The sequence below is a fragment of the Alosa sapidissima genome, chromosome 13 (assembly GCF_018492685.1).
Source record: "Alosa sapidissima isolate fAloSap1 chromosome 13, fAloSap1.pri, whole genome shotgun sequence".
Taxonomy (NCBI): domain Eukaryota; kingdom Metazoa; phylum Chordata; class Actinopteri; order Clupeiformes; family Clupeidae; genus Alosa; species Alosa sapidissima.
The window spans coordinates 5,983,803-5,999,757 of record NC_055969.1 but is presented as its reverse complement, the minus strand read 5'-3'; positions in this window follow the sequence as shown (position 1 = coordinate 5,999,757).

Sequence of the window (15,955 nt, the reverse complement as noted above, 5' to 3'; positions counted from 1 at the left end):
GATCAACTCATCTTCCACATTAAAAATAACTAAGTATTGCTTGGTTATGTTTATGCTCCTGTGTTTTCCATGTCTGATTGTTGTCACTGTCATTGGCTATGTTTCAGCAACACCGGTATCTAACACTGCCAAAATCCCATTAGTTGGCAAAGAGTATAGATTTTCGAGCCAAGTGGAAATACCACTGTATAAGACTATGCATTTTTAAAAATGTGACCTTTCGTACCCCATATTTACTTAACAGCAGATACATTTCCCTGTACAATTATGCACAGTGCAATGTGGACAATTATGATAAGCACACTTGAACAGTAGTGAATTTGAAACAATTAACTGGCTTAACAATGCCAAGTTTTGTTGGGAGATAAAAATAAGTAAGAAAACTTCATGGTTTGAATTGTTTGAATGCTGAACAGACGCACCTTTGCCCCCTCATTTGAGAGAAAGTTATTATGTAATATTGGAGCTGTCAGGCACTAGGAGGGCCAAGTGGAGGGAATGAGAGAAAGGAAGCTGGGCTGCGCTATCTCACTAACAGCAGATCCACTGCCAGCAAGGCCATTTGCAAAGAGTGATGACGTAAACCCTTATTAAACAGAGAGCTGAAAAGCTGAAAGGAAAGGGGATAGATAGATAGATAGATAGATAGATAGATAGATAGATAGATAGATAGATAGGTAGGTAGACAGATTGATGGATGGATAGAATGGGTAGATGCAAACGTGACAAATGTTGTGGCTCTCCAGCTTTTATTGCATTTAGTTCATTTCAATCACCCACAGCCATCTGCTTGATGTGATTAACGGAAAACAATGGCCTTATTGAATTCCATCCCTCTGCAGAGGCAGATGGATCAGCCACACGTCGCACCACAGGGCTGCGGCACGCACAATGGGAGCTCCAGTCATCTGCGTGCGGCCAAGTCCTCTGCCTCCCCATCTCGCCTCCTCCTCCATCTCTGTCCCCTATAACAAGCTCTCTGTGCGGAAGCTGTGAAAACACACAATGTGGCCAAGGCAAATCATTTCCTGACTTCGTATGCTAATGCTGTGCTAACAAGAAAGATAAAGCGAGCGAGTGCAAAAGACCAGGGAGAAAAACAAGAAACAGCAATGAAAAAGTAATGAAAAGAAAAGGGGGAGGTGAAAGGGGGATGATTTTGTTGTTATTAAAGGGGAGGATGTGGAACAAGCTGCATGAGTTAGGATTTCTGTGTTTGGAGATGTTTTGCTGTAACTCTGTCTCCCCATTCCCTTCAAGACCAGCCAATTTGGCTCTGTCTGCCTTTGGCCTACCGTTTGGCCAGTCTACACACAGCTCATACTTTGTACAATATTCTTCCGTTTCAGTCTAACTGAGGTTCCATAGCAGCAATGGTGAACTTTTTTTAAGAACAGGCAGGTTTCCACTTAGTTTTAGTAATTCTGGTACTACTGTCTTGTAATCAAAAGACAACATATGTATTTTTGTCTATTTCTACTGTTATATATTTCTCCCATTTTTTGAGTTTGTACCGAGCTTGTTTGGTTTTTGTGACAGTGCCGGTGACAGTTCCTTCAGCCTCAGGACAAGTAGCCTTCCTCTGTCTCTCTCCTCTCCCTCCTTCTCCCTCTCTCTCCGTCTATTTTGGTCATTCAGTCATTTTCGAACAGACACCATTTTTCTTCTCCAGCTTTTCCTTACCCCCTGTCAATGTGTCCTTCTCTCTAAGTTTGTGGGCTTTTAACGAACACCAGCAGGGCAAAATGTGGTGGAGAATGAACACTGTTTTCTTTTTTGTGTAAATGATTGCCTGTTGACTAATGCTATGATTGTCATGTTTTTGCAAGGTAAATTATCAACTTCAAACCATGACTGTTTTGTACAGCCAAAAAATGATTTGGCAATTATCAAGTAAATAGAAATATGCCAGTCTGCTATGCACATTTGACTCATGAAACATAATCATTAAAAGGCTTGTGATTAGGTAGCCTCGTGGGCCTGGATAAACAGACACGCAAGCAGTGGAGTTGGGTACAAAATAGAATGATAAAGTTTATTAGCTTAGCAGAGTTTTCTGATGTCACCCATGTGTAATATAACTGAAATATCAACTACGAAACACTGACATTTAAAGACAAGACAAAGTAATTAAAAGTACAAAACAAAGTACAAAGAAAAGCAGAAAGTCACACATGGATTAAATTATCAAGACACAAAATAACACTGACGATCACATCAATGCCATCATACTGTACCCACAGCAAGTGCAATCGAGAGCCTCCACCTTCTCCCACCATGAAGATTTAAACCTGCAGTGGTAGCGTAGTGGGGAGGTGGTAGCGCAGTGGCTAAGGAGCTGGGCTCAACTGCAGGTTCAATTGCCGGCCTCCATCGTTGTGCCCATGAGCAAGGCACTTAACCTCAAGTTCTTCTGGGGAGGAGGGTCCTTGGTAATATAACTGACATATGTAAGGTGCTTTGGATAAAAGCATTTGCTAAATGAATAAATGTACATGTTAAGCTGAGCAGCTGACTTCTCTTAATTGTCAAACAGGCCTATCTTAACCATGCAGGGAATGGAGCAAATCCAGCGCAACTACAAATAATCAAATCAAACATCATGATGTGTATAAACAATTAAACATAATTGGAAGAAAAATAACAGAACCTATGTGAAGACTCTGTTTCCAGGAGAAAACGATATAATGAGGAAACATGTTAAAGTATTATATAGTATGTATATTAGTATTAGAAATATAGTGTGTGTGTGGGTCACATTGTCACACAAGGCTGTTGATGGTTTTAAGATCAAGGGATAGCAACTCATTCTTTGGTGACTTCCTTGAAACCACTTCATCTATCCTTCATTAATTGTGGCACAGGTAAATGGTTCCCTGATGACCAAACAAAAAAAAAAATCAACCGCAATTAGTCAGGGTGATCCAAATATCATTTTCAACATGTGAGGCCCTGGAGTTGTTTCTGCACTATAGGGACTCACACACAAACCTCTTGCACACACCTGACCACAAATCCAGCATGAAGCTCCTTGAGTGCTCCCCTCTCATGCAGCTGAGGCAGCAGCTGAGACCCCGGCAGGTCTGCCATCACTGTTCCCCCTGTGAGACACATGACTCCTGGGTGAAGGTCTGATGGCCCTTTTCCCTCACAGCATCTCCTCCTTTCCCTGACTGCTCTCGCATGCGACCCAGAGCCAGGCAACGCTAGGTGTCTCTTTGCTTATCAGGTTTAAGCATTCTCTACACTGTCTGTGTGACAATGTTTGCATTACTCAACAGAATTTTCATAAATGCTGAACAAATACATCATGAAATACTGTTGGCTCAAGTCCACATTTTTTCAGTGGTGATATTGGTGAACTAAAATATTGTCTCTATATAGTTGGGAGGTGGGGGTCAAACAAACAGGTATTGTCAGTGTCTGGTTTGTGAAGTATTACCCTACCCAGTTGATCTAAACAATTATACATGTTACATAAGGAACAAAAAGGTGATAGTAAGTGCTTTTAATTGCTGACATGAAATTATTTGGTTATCTTTGACATAGACAGATCTTCCACCATCCTGCTCTCATTTTCATTCTAATCTAGGCTGCATTTGTGGCGTTTTCATCATGTCTCCCACTAGTTTCAGGTGGAGCAGATCAATAAAGGCCCTGGAGGAAGAGAGATGAGAGTGTACTGGGCTTTGTATTGCAAAAGAAAAGCCCTCTGGAAATTACAATTAAAAAGGCTCTTTAAATAAACGATGGGGAGGCTTTTCTGATTCCCACGTGTAGTCCTCGAGCTACACACCGTATGGGAACCCTTTTGTGTGGCTTTGCACTGTCACTGTGTATGTGAGACACATCTTTCAATTTCCATTTAATGTAGGCAAAAATAGAGAATAGTCAATAGAGAATAATTTTTTACAGGTTAAAAGGAGAGCAATTACGCCTTCTTTGTCAGATTGTAGACATGTAATAGCAATGTATTTCATTTAGCACTTAACAAGCACTTAGCGCAACACATAGCACTCTACAGACAATATAAACTGGAAACTAGTGGGCTCTGGAAATACATGAATGATGTCACCTTAACAATATTTGTGAGACTCTAAAAAGGTCAAACTGAACCAGTATAGCACACTAAAAAGTGGGATGAGCACAATGAAACTGAAGCCAGTGGCGTGTATAAAGTCGCAAAATGGAGTGCTGAAGAACCCCACAAGTTGGAGGGGAGAAGGAGGTGCTCAAAACAGTCTACACAAGGATAGGCCCACAGGTCAGTCAGTCTCTCCATGGGCATCTCCTCCCATGACTTTGCCTGAATGTACCATTTTAGCCATAACCCCTTTGTGAATGCATTTTGTGCCATGTTTTCAGACACATACTTCTACAAAATAATAATTTCTAAGGAAACTAGATGTACCGCAGAGCGGTACAAAATATGACTGCCACCCAGTCCAGCACATTTTTTTCACAAAAATAAATCACGCTGAAAGGCCTATATGATTCTAACTGTCTCACTAAATTGCATTATCCACACTCAATTCTCACTGGTATCTGCTAGACAGGTACCAAGTACCAAAACATGATTAGTTCATAGATTTCACATGTAAAATTCATTTTATACAATCCCACCCCCCATCTTGCCTGTTCATAATTCTGAGAAATTCTTGAATTGTGTGCATGTGTGCGTGTACACGTTTATGTGTGTGGGTGTGTGTGTGTGTGTGCGTGCTTGTGTGTTTGCCTGCTTATGTGTGTTTGTGCATGTGCTTGCATGCGTACATATGTCTACTGTGTGAGTATGTGTCACACGTATGATTACTGTGAATGTATGTGTGTGCGTGTGTATCTGTTTATGCACATGTGTGCACATGGAATGGGTTAACATGACCCCTGGAGGCAAACATACGAAAAAAATTGGTGATCCTACTGAAGGCCCTACGGTTCTCAAGATATTCACAGAAAACTGTGTCTGCCCTACCCTCCTTTCGGGGGGTCCAGTACAGCGGGGGGGCTACAGATCAAAACGAAAAACGATGGTTCCATGCTATCCATGTGGGGTTACATGCCTACCAAGTTTCGTGTAACCCGGTCTTTCAGTGTCCCGGGAATCCTTGTTGGTGTACGGTCACTAAATGTACACATAAATTATTTTATTGTAAGGCCCCCCATGAACGAAAGTTCACAAAACTTGGCATGCATTCGGAGGGTGTCATAATGATCCTACACTTTCAATTTCGTGCAGTTTTGACCATGTCAGCCAGAGATATTGTGATGAAAACACCTCATTTTTTGCTTTTTAATTTTTAACTAGGTGGCGCTATACATGAAATAAGTGATAATGGGATGGGTTGACATGCCCCCTTAAGACCAACATACAAAAAAAAGGTGTTCCTCCTTGGCCAGGGGTGGGCAAACTGCGGCCCACGGGCCGGATCCGGCCCGCCAAGCACTTTCATCTGGCCCGCCGAGCATTTCATTTGGTTATCAGGCTGCTCGCTATTTTTTTCCTGCGATAACGTTGGTTAGCTTTACTGCAAACTGCTTTTCACTCTCCTTAGAGAACATTATGTCAATGTCAAAACATCATGTTAAATAGAGATAACATCATGTTAAACTAAGTTAACTCTTAGTTATCTCCTTTGCAGCAGATCTAACGTGAACATTATGCGATCCATTTAATTGGGAACGCGTCTGCACTCACAAGAGGGAGAGAGAGCCGCAGGTTCCAGCTGGCTTGTCATTGTTGATAATTGATATCTCCTTCTTATAAGAAACTTTTAAAAGGAAATCATGAAGGCAACAATAGTTCCCACTACTGACCATTTAAAAACTGTGAGAGGGCCCAGCTGTAGGTACAGCACTAGCCATAGCGGAGCAGGCAGATGATCATTGAGAAATAACGTGAATTAAAGCGACTGTCTTAAAGCGACAGTGCACAATTTAAACATTTGTTAAACAGTATAAAATTAGCAGCATTTTTAAGCAATTCATATTTTAAAACAAATACATTTCATACTAAATTATAGGCTATAAAAAAATGTATTTTTTTATGTGTGTGTCGTGGGCGGGGGGGTTGTTGTGCGGCCAGCCGGCCAGTTTTCAAAACCCAATGTGGCCTACAGATCAAAACGAAAAACGATGGTTCCATGCTATCCATATGGGGTTACATGCCCACCAAGTTTTGCTACCCCGGTCTTTCAGTGTCCTGGGAATCCTTGACGAAAATCTGACTAAACCTATATGACCGCCGCGCAGCGAAGCTAATGTGATAATATTGATCTGCCCACATCTGCCCACAGGGCGTCGTCGAAAGTGGCTTCTAGTGTCTCTGCTCCTACGGTTTCTCAAGTGCTCTCCTTGGTGAACCTTTTTCCTGTTGTTTCTTGAACTATTTTTGAAAGTTTCTCAGTTTTCCTTGGACTCTGGTGGATACAACTCCCTATTTAAGTTGAGTACTCTCTGGTTTTCAACATCGAGTTGTTACTTTGTATTTACGTTGCACTTTGTTTTCTTGAGAGTTTTGACATCTTTTATTTGTACTTTGTGATTCCTCTGAGCTTTTTTAGCTACTTTTGTGACTTTTGATTCTGAACTCTGGTCTACTGCTACGAGTTCTGTGTGGATCTGCCCTCGTCAAAGCCTGGTCCTTGTAACTAATTCTCTGTTCGCCTTTCTCTCTTGAGTGATTCCCTGACTCCCACAATGATCATTTTATTAATTTCAGTAGGCTGAAATGGCTATTTTTGCTGCTCTGGTTGAAACTGTGCGTCCAAAACAAGTGTCTGGGCTATTTAGGCATAAACAGTGCCTGTTTGAGCAGAAATATATTCATTTGTACAATAAGTGTTTCAAAAGTTTTGACATGCATGCTCTATGATCCATTCACAAAAAGTGGAAAACTCTCATTGCTGTTCTGTTTATGCACTGCTTGTCATGTCAAAGAGTGCAAGCGCCAAGTGAGTGACAAGCGCTAAAGTGACACATGTTGTTTCAGTTTGTCATGTGTATTGATGACTTGTGCTGCTGCAAGAGGTACCAAAGGAACGCACTGGACATTTCATGCCAACTAAAAAAAACATCTGGGTTAAATGGAGTATTTCATCATTCTCATTAACAAGCAGGTTGACAAAAGATGAATGAGATGGTTATTAATTACCCAGAGGATCAAACAGAGGCTGGGAGCCTCCCTCATTTTCTCACAAATACCATGAGCTTAATTGATACACATACTGCCTTGTTTTAGGATGTGAAGAAAACCTTTTGGACACAACAGATCACTGGACACGACAGATAACTGACACGTAATAACACTAGATTAGATTAGATTAGATTCAACTTTATTGTCATTGTACAGAGTACAAAGACATTGTGCAGAGTACAAAGACAACAAAAGGCAGTTTGCGTCTAACCAGAAGTGCAAAAAAGCAGAAAAGTGCAATGTGATATACAAAGTAGGCTGTGCATAGACAGGACAGGAAAGGGCTAATAATATTGAATCATTAGAGTACAGACGGTGACTACTTTATTTTCTTGCTTTGCCCAGGAGAGAATTTACCTTCTGTTCTGATAAAAACTAACAAATGTAAACAGTATGCAAAAACACTAGCCAGCGGTCAAACATGTACCAGGAGACATCAGACAACATTGTGGAAGCAACTGACAGGGTAAGATGCTAGCCTGAAAGCCATATGAAATAAATTCAAGTCAAATCCTGAAAAGGCAATTTTATCAGGCGTATGTTGAGAATCTCCAGTGGAATGCAAAAAGTTGTGTCTCCCGTCTGTGTGGGATGTCTTGGATTTCCATTCTTGTCTGAAATGAGTGCAGCGGACCATTGAAGAAAACGTGTTCTGAACCCTGAATGCCATAAGTCCGCCTTTTCATCCTCATGGTGAAAAGTTCTGTGAAAGGATTAAACTGTCTCATTAGTTGGATTTTGCTCAGTGGGAATAATATAAATCCTTTTGAATCCCAAAGGCGCTATCACTTCCCTTCTCTCCCTCCATTTTTTTTTATTTTTTTTTTTATTCCTACCAAGCTCGGAGACACAGATGAGAGGAGAAAACAAAAATAGAGAAGCAAAGCCCTTTCACATTCATTTTGTTGTTTATTTGTGTTCTGTGCGGGACAGGTTATGTTCCAGCTGAGCGTTGGGAGGGATTAAGTGTAAGACGTTGGTGGTGGAGCAGCTAAAAGGAATTGCGGAAGAAATGAGATTCATTTTTTAGACTCAGCTGTGTGTAGAAAGACACAATCTCAAATGAGAACAACTGAAGATGTGAAAAATCACACATGTGGAAATGAAATAAAAAATATAATATGTACTGAATGAATGAGAGTGATACAAAAATGCAAAAACTTCTAAATACTTACTTTTGAAACTAAAATGGCATAACATTTTATGATTCAAGACAGAAATTTTTTTTCCCAAAACTGATTCTCAGGTAAACAAAAAAGTTAATGCAGGCAGGGAATCATAATTTTGAATACATATATTCACAACTGAAATAATCCATACTAAAGTTATGCAAGGGGAAATCTTAAATGAGACAATAATCTATCATGAAAGAGAATTAAACTTGGTTCCATGTATTAGCAATGAATGATAACTAGCAATTAGCATATAGATTGTTATTAGCTACTAATACTGCATGAAAGAGAGCATATCCAGCTTATCCCTTGTTCAAAAAAAGGATGGCTGAAAATAAATCTTTTATAGCTTCGTTCTCAACTAATATGGAACAGTGGACAAATTGTGTTTTCTATTTTGCGTGTATCCATGGAGCAAGTGGATTTCTGGAAATTAGTTACAGGCTCAATTAGCCTCTAGGGTGCTTGTCATCACAGTACAAAGTCAACCCTGTCTACTCAGGTTAAACAAAGTATGAAATTCACTTATAAATATTAATGGGCTGCAAAATAATGGTTGCCGCCTGTCCTGGTGGCATAGCAATGGAGAGAGAGGAAGTGGGATAAAACAGTTTAAAGAGTTTCCTCTGTGAGGTTGTACTCATATTATCTGCTGTGATCATGGGATTATTCCCCATAAACACAGGTCTCTGCTAAGCCTGCCATAATCATTTGTAATTTCAGATGTGCAGGCAATTCTGAGTGTGAGTGGATGTAGCTGTTTTTTTGTTTGCTGTAGCTTCTGAACATTCCCAATACTGGCAGACCTGACAGCCAAGACAAAAGTCAGGAAAAAAACAGTCCAATCTGTCAAACTTTCTCCTGTCAAAAGACAGACTACTGCAGATTAAATGGTGCACCTGCAGTGGATACCATTTTTGTATCCACCGCAGCATCCAGCTGTCAGGCCTACCGAGAGAAAAAAAAGTGTAACTATATTTTATTTCCAGTTGGAGCCACAAAAAACATCTGTTTCATCTCAAGGATGCTGTAAAAAGTGAACAAAAAACTTTTTCCTCAGCCTGTACATTCCAAACTTTAATGGTTTTTTACAGGTCATTTACAACTAAGCCGTCTTTTTTAAATATAGAGCAAAGACTTGAAATAATCAATGCTCAATTTCCCTGAGCAAACTGACCTTTACCACTGACCTTTCGCTTGCGACAGAGTGTATTAAGGCTTTCTCTTGCAGGGATGAAGTTATAGCTCTCTCTCTCCGCAAACCACCAGCATGTTCCTGATACGCAAGGCTAACCACACAGAGAGAGCTAGCTGAGATACCACTCATGACATTTGCAGCTTCCATTACATTGCACTTTATCACTGGCTCAGCCATAAAAACTGGCAGTGAACATCCAATTTGTTGCTTTGTTTACATCACACATAAGCTTCAGAGTGAGGCTTAACTCCTCAGCACTGTATGTAGGAACATCAGCATTTTTTAGAACTCATCAGCATGTTTTTCTTTTAATAGAACTTTCTACACAATCTTTACAATGAGGATTTCTCACTATAATGGTCAGACTCAGAATGAGCATAAAATGTATGGAAGGAAGGCTGGATAAAGATTGTTTTGGATAAATTGATGAATAAATATATTTTTATGTTATTCCTTTTGTCCAAATGCTACCAGCCAATATGTTCCAGCAGTAGTTCTATTGATTCTGATAGACATGGATGCAGGTGTAAGGCACTGTAAAATAGACCCATTAGCAGATGCTGTTGTACCTACTGTAGTTCACATGTTTACACAACCTTATCAGACATGCCACAGTTCTCTCTGGTTAAGACGCACTGTTACACCCTTACATACAGTACTGAGCACGATACTTATTTCCTAGAAATATGGAGAGGTGGCCCAGGCAGGAGCGGAGACATAAATGTTCATGATTTAGGAGGCACAAACCATAGCGGGGCAGAAATAGTTCTCATGCGTTAATCATGTGGAGGTAGCCTGGGTGCGTAGCTGAGAAATGGCTCAGGGTCAAATCACTGGACTGGGTAAGAGGGAGAAGAGCGTGGGGGTCTTTAATGGCCTGCTCCGATGGGTCACACTATAAGAAATGTGACCCAGTGTGTTTCGCCGTGGAGCCGCGGTGATTGCAATTCTGTGCAAATGACAAATGGGCCGATTTGGAGGTGTGGCCGAGGCCCAGTCGGAGCAGAGAAGGTCCCTCATTCCTTATATCAGCCTGATGGAGAGCCATGGTAACCCGGGCCGACATGGAACGTGCCTGGGGGGCATCACCAGGGCAACACATCCACAATATGCAGAGACAAAGGCTCCACACACACACACACACACACACACACACACTGATGAGCTCATCCAACTATTCTGTTTGCCTCTGCATGCTATTAGTCTTTTCTAGCTCTATCTCTTTCAATCTGTATGTCTCTAACTGTAATCTTTCTCTTCAGTCTTCATTTATAAGTGCATATATTGTTTTCTACTTCCTCCATCTTTGGAGGCTAACAGGGGGATTCGGAAAGAAGGATAGATGTCCTCACTTTCCACAGTCTGGGTCCTATTCCCCACGGATTCTGACAAAAGCCATAGCAGAGCAAACACTGGGAAATCAGGGCTCAGGAGCAGTGCATGGTCAAATGAGATGTGTCCTCACGGACGGTGCATTATGGGTGACCTTTGACATTCACATTTTGATTTGTTTTGCCATGAGTGACAAACATCAAACATGTTCCTGAATGTTGGATAGGACTTACATTTCTATCCTGCTCAAAATACTTAGATGTCAGCTTTGATCTGTTCTGCTCCCTCTTTTTCGTTCTCTTTCTCCCTAACACACACACACACACACACACACACACACACACACACACACACACACACACACACACACACACACATACACACACACACACACACACACATACACACGCACACACACACACACACACACACACACACACAAAACATCATCGTCCGCACACAATGACATATTAACTAGGTCTCTGACTTGCTAGATGTAGCGGCTCCGTGACTGCCGGCCAGAGAAAGTGGTCATGGAAATGAATATCATTATTTATATGGCAGTCACAGTGGCCATTTGTTTCCATTAGCAGAAATATGTACTTATCATATTTCAAAGTCAGATTCAATCAGATGGGATATGAGAGCAGAATGAATGTGGCTCCTGGAGCGCGGAGGTCCCCACAGGCACAGCCAATGGCAGGGCAACACAAATTACACACGACCCAATGATGAAGCCATGCACGGGGGAAACAAAGTAACTAGCCCCGCTATGCAAAACGGCGACTGATCAGTGTGCCGTATAACCACACATCCCTGGAATGAGCGCAGTGCTTTGTGGCAAGCGACAAAAGTGGACATGCATTTGGGCTGCCAGCAATTATTGGGATACGGAGACACATAATGATATAATAAAATAATTGCACAACTACAAACACACAGAAAGGCAAAACAAAAAAAAAGCACACACACATGCACAGAGAAAGAGCGAGAGAGAGAGAGAGAGAGAGAGAGAGAGAGAGAGAGAGAGAGAGAGAGAGTAAATTCATTCATATCCAAAGGAACTAAGCAGTACATTTATGCATTAAATTGAAACGAATCAACATCTTACACATTTTTGAAAAATAGAAGGTTGCTGTGGTGTATATGTGGATATGTGGAGTGGCCCAAATCACCTCTCTTTCTCACACATAAACAAACACACAGACAATTGCTTGTACCATGAAGACATACAATAGTGTTCTTTTCAATGAGTTTCAAAACAGTCATCATTCTTTTCTGTTACTATGGAAATTGTTTTGTATGGTCATGGTAGATTACCATGCACAGAATGCAAGAAAAGAAACGGCCTGATTACCATAAAGAAAACATGTAAACCCACATATTTTTTGTTGTATGTAAGCCTTGAGGGAGGGTTTGTTCCATGTGGGGCATTCATGTTCAAGGTAGGCAAGGAAAGGGAATTTATGCTATTTAAAGCTGTATGTTGGGGAAAACATGTTTCCTGTGTCTGAAATCTTGCTGCTATTTTTCTGGATCATAAGGTCTGGGCGAGGTCCAAAGCCCATAAAGAGCTTTGAGGCAAAGCTGCTGGGCTTGCAGCTCTGTGCATCATTTAAATGACCTACCTGTTGAACGTGTTTACCATGCAAAAATGGTGATTGGTTAGGCCCATTCATTCTAAATGCTGATATAAATCAGAGACAGTGAGGTAGTGTGTGTAGAGAAAAGCACAGCACACTCTAATGCATGAGCAGGTGCCCTCAATCCAAGCTCAATTGCAATGTGTGTCCACTCAGGTCCATTTTAAATCTGTCAGCTAGATGCCAATATCTGAGAACAGTACTGACTGACAATCAATTACTATAACATCCTCTTCTGGCTGAGGAATGGCTTCTGGAATAATATGCCTCTATGCATAATTTGAGGCAAGGCTTTTATCATAAACACACATTCTATCACACTCTTGCTCTCTCACATCCACACAGTAAAGATGAGTCTGGGGGTTCCTGGGACACACGGTGATTCTCCAAGAAGCACGTGGACAGTTCAGTAAACAACAATCATACAAGCATACAATCAAAAGCTCATTCTGGCACAATTCAAATGCTTCACATTGCTTTAAATGCTAATGTGAATCCATCACACAGTCTGTTCACCTGTTTTGGGTCATGACTCCAGATGCTCTGACCAACACATCACCTCAGGAGGGCGCTACTGAGTCTCGGGAATGACCAGATATGGCTTTTGATTGGCTCCATCCATCTCATGCTTTCTCTTTCTCTCTCTCTCCAGGCTCCTTTCACTCTGCCCAGCTCCTGCTGCTCCCATATTGGAGGCTCCCATCGTCTCCTAATTGGGCATTGCACGCAGGCTGGTTTCGATGTCGCTTTGGGTCACTCAATCTGTTGAGCAAATACGCTTTGTCATACTAAATGATGTCACCCAACGGGTTCTTGTAATTTGTTTGTTTCTATCCCCATTTCAGGGAATGCATAATGCACGTCTTGCACACTTGACAGGAGCAGATGTAAGATATATGCAAAAGATTGCTATTGCTCTTTGTGTGTATGTCTGTGTGTGTGTGTGTGTGTGTGTGTGTGTGTGTGTGTGTGTGTGTGTGTGCATCTGTGTGTGTGACTGTGTGTGTGACTGTGTATGTCAGTCTTATTCTGCTTCCTGCTATTCTTTATGCTGGGGAGAAAGATACCTCTCTCTCCCTCTACTTTTCTCTCTCTCTTTCCCTCTCTCCCTCTACTTTTTTCTCTCTCTTTCCCTCTCTCCCTTCCTCTCTCCCTCTACTTTTCCCTCTCTCTTTTCCACTCACTCCTTCTTTCTCTTTTTCCTCACTCTTATCTTTCTCACTCACTTTGAGGTTATGTGAAAATGCTGGAAGGAAGGACTAAAGCAAGTCACTGAAGAAAAGGAGAAAGAAACAAACAAAAAACAGAGAACAAAAGCGGTCAGTGTTTATTTGTCGTCTCTCCCTTAAGCCTGTGGCCATTTTTGAAAGTGAAACGCCGGGTCATGGCAGGTCGTCGGGCCCATGCAGGCACTTCTGGAACCATTGCTATTTCTCTCCATCTTTTCCTCAGTGCTCTGCTCCAGCTCCCAGCATTTAGACCTGGCCCTGCTTCATTACAGATCGCATTGATTGATGCTATTGAGCTGGACTCCACATTTTATGGAAGGTAAAAGAAATACAGCAAGTAGCATCCTGTTAGGCCTCGGCGGTCGTCTACAATAAGTCAATCAGGCAGCAGGTAGCAAAAGAACACAGTGGGTGAGAAATTAATCACCTTGAATAAACTGGAGGTTGCGATTTTTTTTCTTTTGGTGGCAGTAGTGGGGTTTTTTTTTCACCAGACCCCATCAGTCAAAATGACATTGTGAAAACAACCTGGCACCGATGATAAAGTGCATTTGATGTGACACTTAATAAGTCTCAGCAATTGATGACACAGGGAAAAGGGCAGACTGGTTTCTCGCACACAAAACACTACGAAACAAAAAGAAGAAGCGGGAAAAACACTACGTATCCCTGGGGGAGAACTTCTTCCTCTTGTCAGAATCCAATCCAATCAGTGGCGCTAGTGATCACACAGAGTACGAGTCTACGAAGTAGAAAAGAGTGCTAAAAAGACGAAGCTCGTTTTCTACACGCAGTCAGTCAGTGCGTCTGAGAAAATAGCAGCGGATCAAAGCAAGACAAAAGGCTTGCAAAACAAAGCCGATTAGCTGTGCTCTGTCACTTGTCTGTAGTAATGTTCTTGTTCTCTAGACAATGGCACTTTTTTTTTGGCTTGTTCTCTTAGTCTCTCCTCTTACTTTCTCTCGCCTCTGTCCTACTCGGTGAAGTTCCTCAAAAGCTCACCTTTTACGACAAGTCTGCTGCTGTTTTTGATTGTAGCTGACATAATTAAGTTTCAGAGAAAAAAGATGGCAACCTGAGAAATGTTTAATATGCAAGGAAAGAAATGTGATACGCCAGCACATTGTAGCCAATTAGCAACTAGAGCTGTTCAACTGTGGTCTGAGCCTCCGGCATCCCTGATTTTATTGTAAACACAGAATTATAATAAGAGAGGCACACATGCATACAGCCAAAGAATTAAAATTGGTGAGTGCACACACAGACAGACAGACAGACACACACACATACACACACACACACACACACACACACACACACACACACACACACACACACACACACACACACAGGTAGCAGCACAAAGTCCCAAACTAAAAAGTTATCGCATAACTCTGTCTACATCTTTCTACTTTTGGAGTATTACATCTTCATCATGAAAGGAAAGGTGTCAACTCAGGTGAACTCTTATTTGAGTTAACATGTTCATTGCTTTCATTGACACACCTGCTCTCCAAACAGCATACAACATTTATTGAAAGCTTGATCATTCCATCCTATTTTTAAAATGATCCGGAGATATGTTATGAGTCTGTTTGGTGTCTGAGTTATTCTGTTTATGTCTATACACAGTGGCCACAGGGAGGATTGGAAAACATTATTCTGGAAATAGCTTTATTTTCCTTGTCACATCTTTCTCACACACACACACGCACGCAGAGAGAGAGAGAAAGAGAGAGAGAGAGAAAGGGAGGGAGGGAGAGACAGGAAGACACCCTACACACAAATAAGTGAACATAAACTTGTATAATACAACTGTCAACTTGTCAACTTATTTGTAAATATTCTGCAGATTCCCCTGTTTGTTAATATGTCTGATGGGTGCAAAAGCATTAGTTGACAACACACACACACACACACACACACACACACACACACACACACACACATGCACATACACACACACACTAACAGTTTTCACTTTCTGGTTCTTTTTGAATGTATTACAGTGGAGCACAGCTCTTTATGGCTGGTAGTTTCACCATGACTGCATATGTAATGCCATGGCAGGGGACCGGTAAGGACCATATTTCTGGCTCGCTCCTGTTTAATGTAAATGCATGGGTAGTGGACCAGTGCAACAGTATGGCTCAGGCATTGTGAAAAAGGAGTCCTCTCCTTTTCCCCTA